Consider the following 8,172-nt stretch of genomic DNA (forward strand, 5'->3'; position numbering starts at 1 on the left):
CCTGCCGATGCAGGGGACACGGGTTCGTGCCCAGGTCCGGGAAGATCCCACATGCCGCAGAGCGGCTGGGCCAGTGAGCCATGGACGCTGAGCCTGCACGTCCGGAGCCCGTGCTCCGCAGCGGGAGAGGCCACAACAGTGAGAGGCCCGCGTACCGCAAATAAATAAAAATGAGAGTCATCTTTGATGGTTGAGAAACTCTCCATGTTCAAATGTTCATCACAATACCAGTCTATCAGTTTGATGGAAATGCTACATAAGTGGCTGCTGCCTTTAAGGAATTACATCCTGTCTTGTCCTATAGCAATAACAGGGCTGAACCAAGACACAGAGAAAAGGACTCCAAATCGTGTGCGTTGATAATTCCCGAGTTTCTCTGGTCCTCTGGTTTCTCGCCCACAGAAAGGAGTGGGAGCGACTCTGACAATAAACTGAAATCTACATCGATTGTCCTGCTTTCATGCATCTAGTCCATTTCCTGCTGTCATGAAGCATTCCTTACTGAGTAACACCACACCTGGTATTGTTTAACTATACTCAATTGGCGAAACACCTTGAGGTTTTAGAAATCTAAGAAACATTAAATTACTGGGGGGATGGGGAGGCAGGTCGTGATTATGAGAACACCGGAAATGTTCTTGTTCTTTTAAGATAAAAACTTAATATCGGGGGCTTTGTGAACCTGTGACGGCAATCTGTGGTAAAAACAGATGGTTCACAAAATTTAGGTACCTGTTAGACTATACAGTTTTGTTATAAACAGACAGCAGCAGTGGCCCTGAGGGTACTTTTTCAAGCCGGTCATTTTTTGAGTTTGCCCACAAGAGGGCAGTGCTGCGTAACAGTTGTAGCCTTTGTGTGGGACGTTGAGGGCAGGCTGGGCAACTGTGCCCACCGAGGTAAAACTTGAAGACTTTGGTTTTGTCCGTGGCCATGTATTAGGGAAAAATCTTAGCAAAAGTTACCTTTTGTCGTCTCAGAAATTGACAGAGTGATCCTGGCTTAATAAATAGCTACACATTCTCTTGCTTCAACGCTGGAAATGAAGAGAATTGGAAGAGTATCATTTGGTTAATGACAGGATAAGTTGGGTTACTGAAACCCTTTTTGGTGATCTAATGCACTTTATGGGCACTTTTGGAGACTGTAAAAATTCATGAGATACACATAAGTATCCCTGAGATGTGAAACTATCCTCAGAGGAGAGCTAAAAAACATTTTACACAAGTACATTTTACAGGACAATTTAAACCTTATAACATTCTGACTATGTGAACAAAAGGAAAGTTACTAATCAAACTTCTGAGTTACAGTGACTGAAGTCTAAAGAATAAGACAGTTTCCAAATGCTTTTAGAAATGAAAGCTTTTGTGTGTCTCTCTTAATGTGCACTAGCCACGATTATGTCACTGACAACTTACTACAAGGATGAATACAAATGCTAGACCTCCTCTAAAAAGAGTAAATTCAATTTCAGAAGTATGAGTTCAAATTTTGAACAGTTACCAAAAATTACCTACGTGGCTTTAAGGTTCCCTCTAAATTCTTCATGTCACAACAATCATGTTTTCTGTTAAGCCATATTTGAGAGTGAATTTCTGAGGGCTATTTCTATCATATGTAAAGGTCATATCTGGTCAAAATAGAATGTGTTCTCCAGCAATGAACAATCCAAACCTTAAATTAAGAAAACTACTCCATTTATAATAGAATCAAAAACAATAAAATTTAACAATTTAGGAATAAATTTAACAAAAGAATTGCTATACTTGTTCACTGAAAACTAAAAAATATCATTGGAAATTGAAGACCTTACTAAATAGAAAATTATCCCAAGTTCATGGACTGGAAGACATTGTTAAGATCTTCCAAACTTCTTAAGATGGTAACACTTCACAAATTGGTCTACAAATTCAACACAATTCCTATAAAAATTTTAGCTGCATTTTTTGCAGGAATTGACAAGCTATTCCTAAAATCCATATAGACATGCAAGGGATCGAGAAGAGCCAAAGCAATCTTGAAAAAGAAGAACAAAGTTGGAGGTCTCACTTCCTGATTTTAAAATGTACTACAGAACTACAGTAATCAAAAGTGTTATTGACATAAGGATAAACATTGAGTAATGGAAGAGAATTGAGAATTTGAAAATAAACTTATACACTTATGGTCAACTGATTTTGACAAGGGTGCCAAGATAATTCAATGAGGGAAGACAAGTGTTTTCAACAAATGGTGCTGAGACAACTGTTATCCACATACAAAACAATTAATTTGGGGACTTCCCTGGTGGCGCAGTGGTTGAGAACCCGCCGGCCAATGCAGGGAACACAGGTTTGATCCCTGGTCCAGGAAGATCCCACATGCCGCGGAGCAACTAAGCCCATGCACCACAACTACTGAGCCTGCGCTCTAGAGCCCGTGAGCCTCAAATACTGAGCCCACATACCACAACTGCTGAAGCCTGCACGCCCTAGAGCCCGTGTGCTGCAACTACTGAACCCACATGCCACAACTACTGAAGCCCACGTGCACTCTAGGGCCCACATGCCGCAACTACTGAAGTCCACGCACCTAGAGCCCATGCTCCACAACAAGAGAAGCCCCCACAATGAGAAGCCCGTGCACCACAATGAAGAGTAGCCCCCGCTCGCCTCAACTGGAGAAAGCCCGTGCACAGCAACGAAGACCCAAACACAACCAAAAATAAATAAATATTTTTTAAAAAAAGAATGAAATTGGACCCTATTTCATACCACGTACAAAAATTAACTTAAAATGGATCAAAATGTAAGACCTAAATGTAAGAGCTAGAACTATTAAATTCTTAGAAGAAAACATAGGTATAAATCTTTGTGACCTTGAATTAGGCAATGATTTCAAAGATATGATATCAAAGCACAAAATGCATAAAGAAAAAAAATACATACATTGACTTCATCAAAGTTAAAAAGATTAGTGCTTCAAAAGGACACTATCAAGAAAGTGAGAAGACAACCCAGAGAATGTGAGAAAATAATCACAAATCATATATCTGATAAGGATCTAATGTCTGGCATAATTAAAGCACCCCTAGAACTCAACAATTAAAAGACAAACAGCCCAATTTTAAAATGGGCAAAGGTTTTGAACAGAGATTCATCCAAGAAGATATACAAATGACCAATAAATACACAATAAGATACCCAACATCATTACTTGTCATGAGGGAAATTAAAAACAAAACCACAATGAAATACTACTTCACACCCACTAGAATGACTATAATAATAGTTCTTAAGAAGATAGTAACAGATGGGCTTCCCTGGTGGCACAGTGGTTGAGAGTCCGCCTGCCGATGCAGGGGACATGGGTTTGTGCCCCGGTCCGGGAAGATCCCACATGCCGCGGAGCGGCTGGGCTCGTGAGCCATGGCCACTGAGCCTGCGCGTCCGGAGCCTGTGCTCCGCAATGGGAGAAGCCACAGCAGTGAGAGGCCCGCGTACCGCAAAAATAACAATAATAAGAAGAAGAAGACAGTAACAAGAGTCGGCAAAGATGTGGAGAACTGGAACCCTTATGTTGCTGATGAGAATGTAAAATGGTACAAACTCTTTAGAAAATAGTTTGGCATTTCCTCAAAATTTGAGCCCAGTAATTCCATTCCCTAGGTGTATACCCAAGATAGTTGAAAACATGTGTTCACACAAACACTTGTACACAAGTGTTCATAGCAGCATTATTTATAGTAGCCAAAAGGTGAAAACAACCCAAAAGTCCATCAACTGATGAATAGCTAAATATTGTATGATATATCCATACAATGGAATAGTACTCATCCATTAAAAAGTAATGAAGTGTTTATATATGCTACAACATAGATGAAGAATTGAGCTAAATGAAAGAAAGAATTTATTTTAAAAGGCCATATATTGCACTCCATTTAAATGAAATTTCCAGATTAGCCAAATCTGTAGAAACAGAAAGTAAACAAGGGCTGGGGGTAGGGTGGAATAGAAGTGACTACCGATGGATATGGGATTTCCTTCTGGGGTGATGAAATGTTACAGAATTAAATAGTGGTGATGGTTGTATAATTTTGTAAATATACTAAAAAACATTGAATTTTATGCTCTAAAGAGTGACTTTTATGGTTTGAGAATTGCATTTCAATTAAGAGAGAGACGGAGAGAGAGAATGAACTTTGGCATAATATTGCCAACCATGAAGGAGATGCAAGTGAAAATGAGGTCGTTAAAATTTTTTAAATATGGCGCAGTGGATGAGAGTCCGCCTGCCGATGCAGGGGACACGGGTTCGTGCCCAGGTCTGGGAAGATCCCACATGCCACAGAGTGGCTGGGCCCGTGAGCCATGGTCGCTGAGTCTGCACGTCTGGAGCCTGTGCTCCACAATGGGAGAGGCCACAACAGTGAGAGGCCCACACACCACAAAAAAAAAAAAAAAAAAAAAAAAAAATTTAAATAAGGAACAGCACTGGAAATTTACTCTCCATCCAGGTCCCAAGAACATTGTTTGCTGAAGACAAAAGCTTGACGTTTTTCAATATATACTGGTTAGAAAATGACAGCTATTGACCTAAACAAAAAGAAGCCCAAAAATTGTATTATGGTTTCTCTTTTTTTCAGCAAATATTTCTCCTACTAGTTAATATAAACAAATACTCCTGAACAGGAAAATTGATTAATATAATGTATTAATGTAATGGAGTATTATACAGCAGTGAAAATGAATAAATCTGTATTTCATCAACATAAACATGACCAAAAAGCAAATAACAAAATAATATATATATACAGTATGAGATCATTTATATAAAAATTTTAAAATGGAAAGCAATACCCTACACACAACACATATCACTTACAGAGTTATATATATATTATACAGTATTCACATATTTATATGCATACACTAACACATATATAGTACATATATTTACACTATATAACATATATAGTATTAAAGAATTAAGTAGTAAGGATTATACATAGTAGATGGTATAATGTATATATACTGAAAGATTAAGTTTTAGATATATATGTAAAGTATTAAGAAGTTCATGCAGTGATAAGCATCTGATTGAAGAAATGGATACTCTTGGAGGATAGAGGAGGGTTATAAGAAAAAGGAGTAGCACCCACAGGACTATTTCAAGAACATTAATCATATTGTTTTCCTTAATCTGGGTCATAAGCACATGAGTTTATATTACTTTATTCTTTATGTTTTTGGTCTGTCAGAAACTTTCTAAAATAAACTCAAAAAAATTTTTTAATTTAAATAATTATCATGACAGCTTTACTGTTCACCTTAAAATCACAGCCATCACACTACAGATGAAGCACTAAGAGCTTCTCCAAAATACTTGGCAACTGTCCAGGGGCAAGTATCAAAGCTTTAGAATATTTTAAAAAACGAAAGCAAGAAACCATGAGGTGGCCTGTCTAGGGTTCTCTTTCCATTGTCATCTGCTGAAGATATTTCTTAGTGCTTGAAAACCAATAAAGAGCTGGTACCCCAGAGCATCAAGTCAGTAGTCAGATCTCCTGGCCTGTGACTGGATTCGCTCCAGCTCTCTGGTGCTGTGTCCATCTCCTGCAACCCAATTCTCAGTCCCACACCCATTTGCAGCGTTTTAGAGGATTGAGCCAGAAAGTATCCAAACTTTCGATCAAGTGATGAAAAGACTGTTGTTAATCTAAGTGTTTGCAAATATATGAAAGACATGTGTGTACAAACTGTCTACATGAAACCAGTTCACAAAATTAAATTTTTTTTTTTAAAATTCAGTGATCTACCATTTCAGCTTCTATGACAAATTATCTAACTGCTTGCATGATTTTTTTCTCCAAACGGACCAAAGTTAACAATACTGGGGGGTGTTTTAAAAAGTATTAATGTGTGTCTCTTATGAATGTTAATGGGTGGTTTTTTTTATATTTTTATATGACTACTCTGTAACGTATACTTTTTAAATCAATTCATTCAAGCTATTACTAGGTAAGTAACCCCTAGAAGTAGCCATGAAAAAGTTAAACAGCAAAAATCCCAGGGCAGCAGCAAGTAGATAGCCTTGGCTGTCAGGGCTCTTGTCAGGGGCATATTTGTTAGCAATAGACTAGAAAACAACCGCAGCTGAAAGGACTTCTGGATGATGCCCAGCCTAGAGGTATCTTTTTCTTGTCGAAAGCTAGAGAGATTCATAAAATTGCCATCTTCCCAGCATTCTGAACCAGCAGTTTTTCCCAAGACCTCAGTTGAGTGCAGTGGCACTGGGAAAGAGCCCCTCTTCCTGTAGGGATCTTGTTGACAGCTCTGCAAAGTAACAGTGATCAACGCAAACAGCCAGTACAGATGAAATCCAGCTGTTGATGTCTTCCTAATAAAACCCAAAAGGTATTTCTGTATTTCAACATCTCCAGCAATTACAAACCAGACCTCAAGTCCTTCCTGATTGAAGAGGTTGCCGACCTGATTGAGAGGGAAGGACGGAAGCAAATTAGAAGACAACACAGGGTCAGGTAAGAGTGGAAGAGAAATGAGACTAAGGCAAGATATTGATAGAATCCCTCTCTCAGTCTCTGTCCCAACTGAATTTTTCAACTATAGTTTTCATTAAAGTCTAACATGCATATAGAAAAGTACATAAATGATACAAGTAGCGCTTGATGAATTTTCTCAAATCAAACATACCCCATGACCACACGTAGTCTAGCTGCCCGGAAGCCTCTTTTGGGCCTCATTCCAGTCACTTGTTCTTCTCCAAAGGCAACCACAATTCTGATTTCCACCATCATCAGTCAGTTTCACCTTCCTTTGAAATTAATGCACTCTTTTGTATTGGGCTTCTTTGCTTGACATTATGTGAGTGAGATTCATCCATGACCTTCTGTGTGGCACGTTTGGTCATTGTAAGAACAAACCGCAGTGAATATCGTCATAGTCCTGTGGATGAGCATTTGCTCATCTCCGAAGGACCAAAGGTGCTGACACCCTAGCTTTTCTAAGATCGGAGGATTTCTTCTGCAGTGCCAGAGCAGCGTTGATTTAGCAGGTTTGGGCCTCCAGGGTTGGAACAACAAAGAAGCATTTCCTTTCGTTTTTTAGTTTCAAAGGATTTCAAATGCATTGAGTCAAGTTGTTCTTAATATCCTCTCTCTCTTTAATGTCTGTGTAGTAATATCCTCTCTTCAGCCAATAGGTTGGTGAATTTTGCCTTCTCTAATTTATTCACGATCAATCTTACTAAGAGTTTGTCAATTTTGCTAGTTTTTTTTTGAAACAACTTTTGGCTCTATTGATTTTCTCTCTGATTCATTGATTTTCATTGTCATTAATTAGTGCTCTTGTCTTTAAAATTGTTTTCTTCTTCTTTCTTTAATTTGGTGATTTTCCTAACGTTTGAGATGGAAACTCAAAAGTTAGGAATGACGGAGATCACTGATTTTTCAGCCTTTCTGGTTTCTAATATTAGGTTTTCTAAATTAAGGTGGTTTTTTTTTCCATCTTCAAACTGTACTCTATGATGCTGAAACTTTTACTATGCAAATGACATTTCCCCTCCCCTAACAGGTTAGACTCTGCAAATAGGGGGAGTTGGAGGAAGACAGCAAGGCTGGAGAAGGAAGAAGGGCATCACTCCTTCCTGTCCCCTTGTTCTCCTGTCAGCATCTCCCCAGCAACAATGGCCTCTCATCCTAGCAGCATCCAAAAGCACCTGATTCTTTTCAGTTCTCCTGGTCTAGCCTCATGATCATTTCTCAGCCATCTATCTCGACTACATATAGCATCTCTTCCTTGGTCTAAAGTCTCCAATTTCTTCCCTTTGTTCCCTCAGCCCTACGATGGAAGCTGTTCCCTGCCATTGCTAGCCCTGTGTCACCTAAGTGTCCCTTATTAGCTTTTTCTTAAGTAATCCCTTTATTAATTTCCTTCCACTAAGATAATTGGTTTGGTTTCTGTTTTCTAACTGGACCCTCACTGCACTTGCCCTCAAACCACATGAAGCAAAGTGAAGCATATTCAAAAGTGGACTCACAATCTCATTTTCCTCTCCCCCAAAATTGCTTTTCCTCCTCTGTTATGTATCTTTGTTGGGAAGCAGCCAACCAGAAATCTGGGAGTTTTTTCTCATGTTTTTCTTCTCCCTTCGTCTGTATACCCAATGTCA

This window comes from Aethalodelphis obliquidens, unplaced genomic scaffold, assembly GCF_003676395.1.
Source record: "Aethalodelphis obliquidens isolate GAN/ISIS:26980383/991018 unplaced genomic scaffold, ASM367639v1 scaffold5, whole genome shotgun sequence".
In the NCBI taxonomy this organism is placed as follows: Eukaryota; Metazoa; Chordata; class Mammalia; order Artiodactyla; family Delphinidae; genus Aethalodelphis; species Aethalodelphis obliquidens.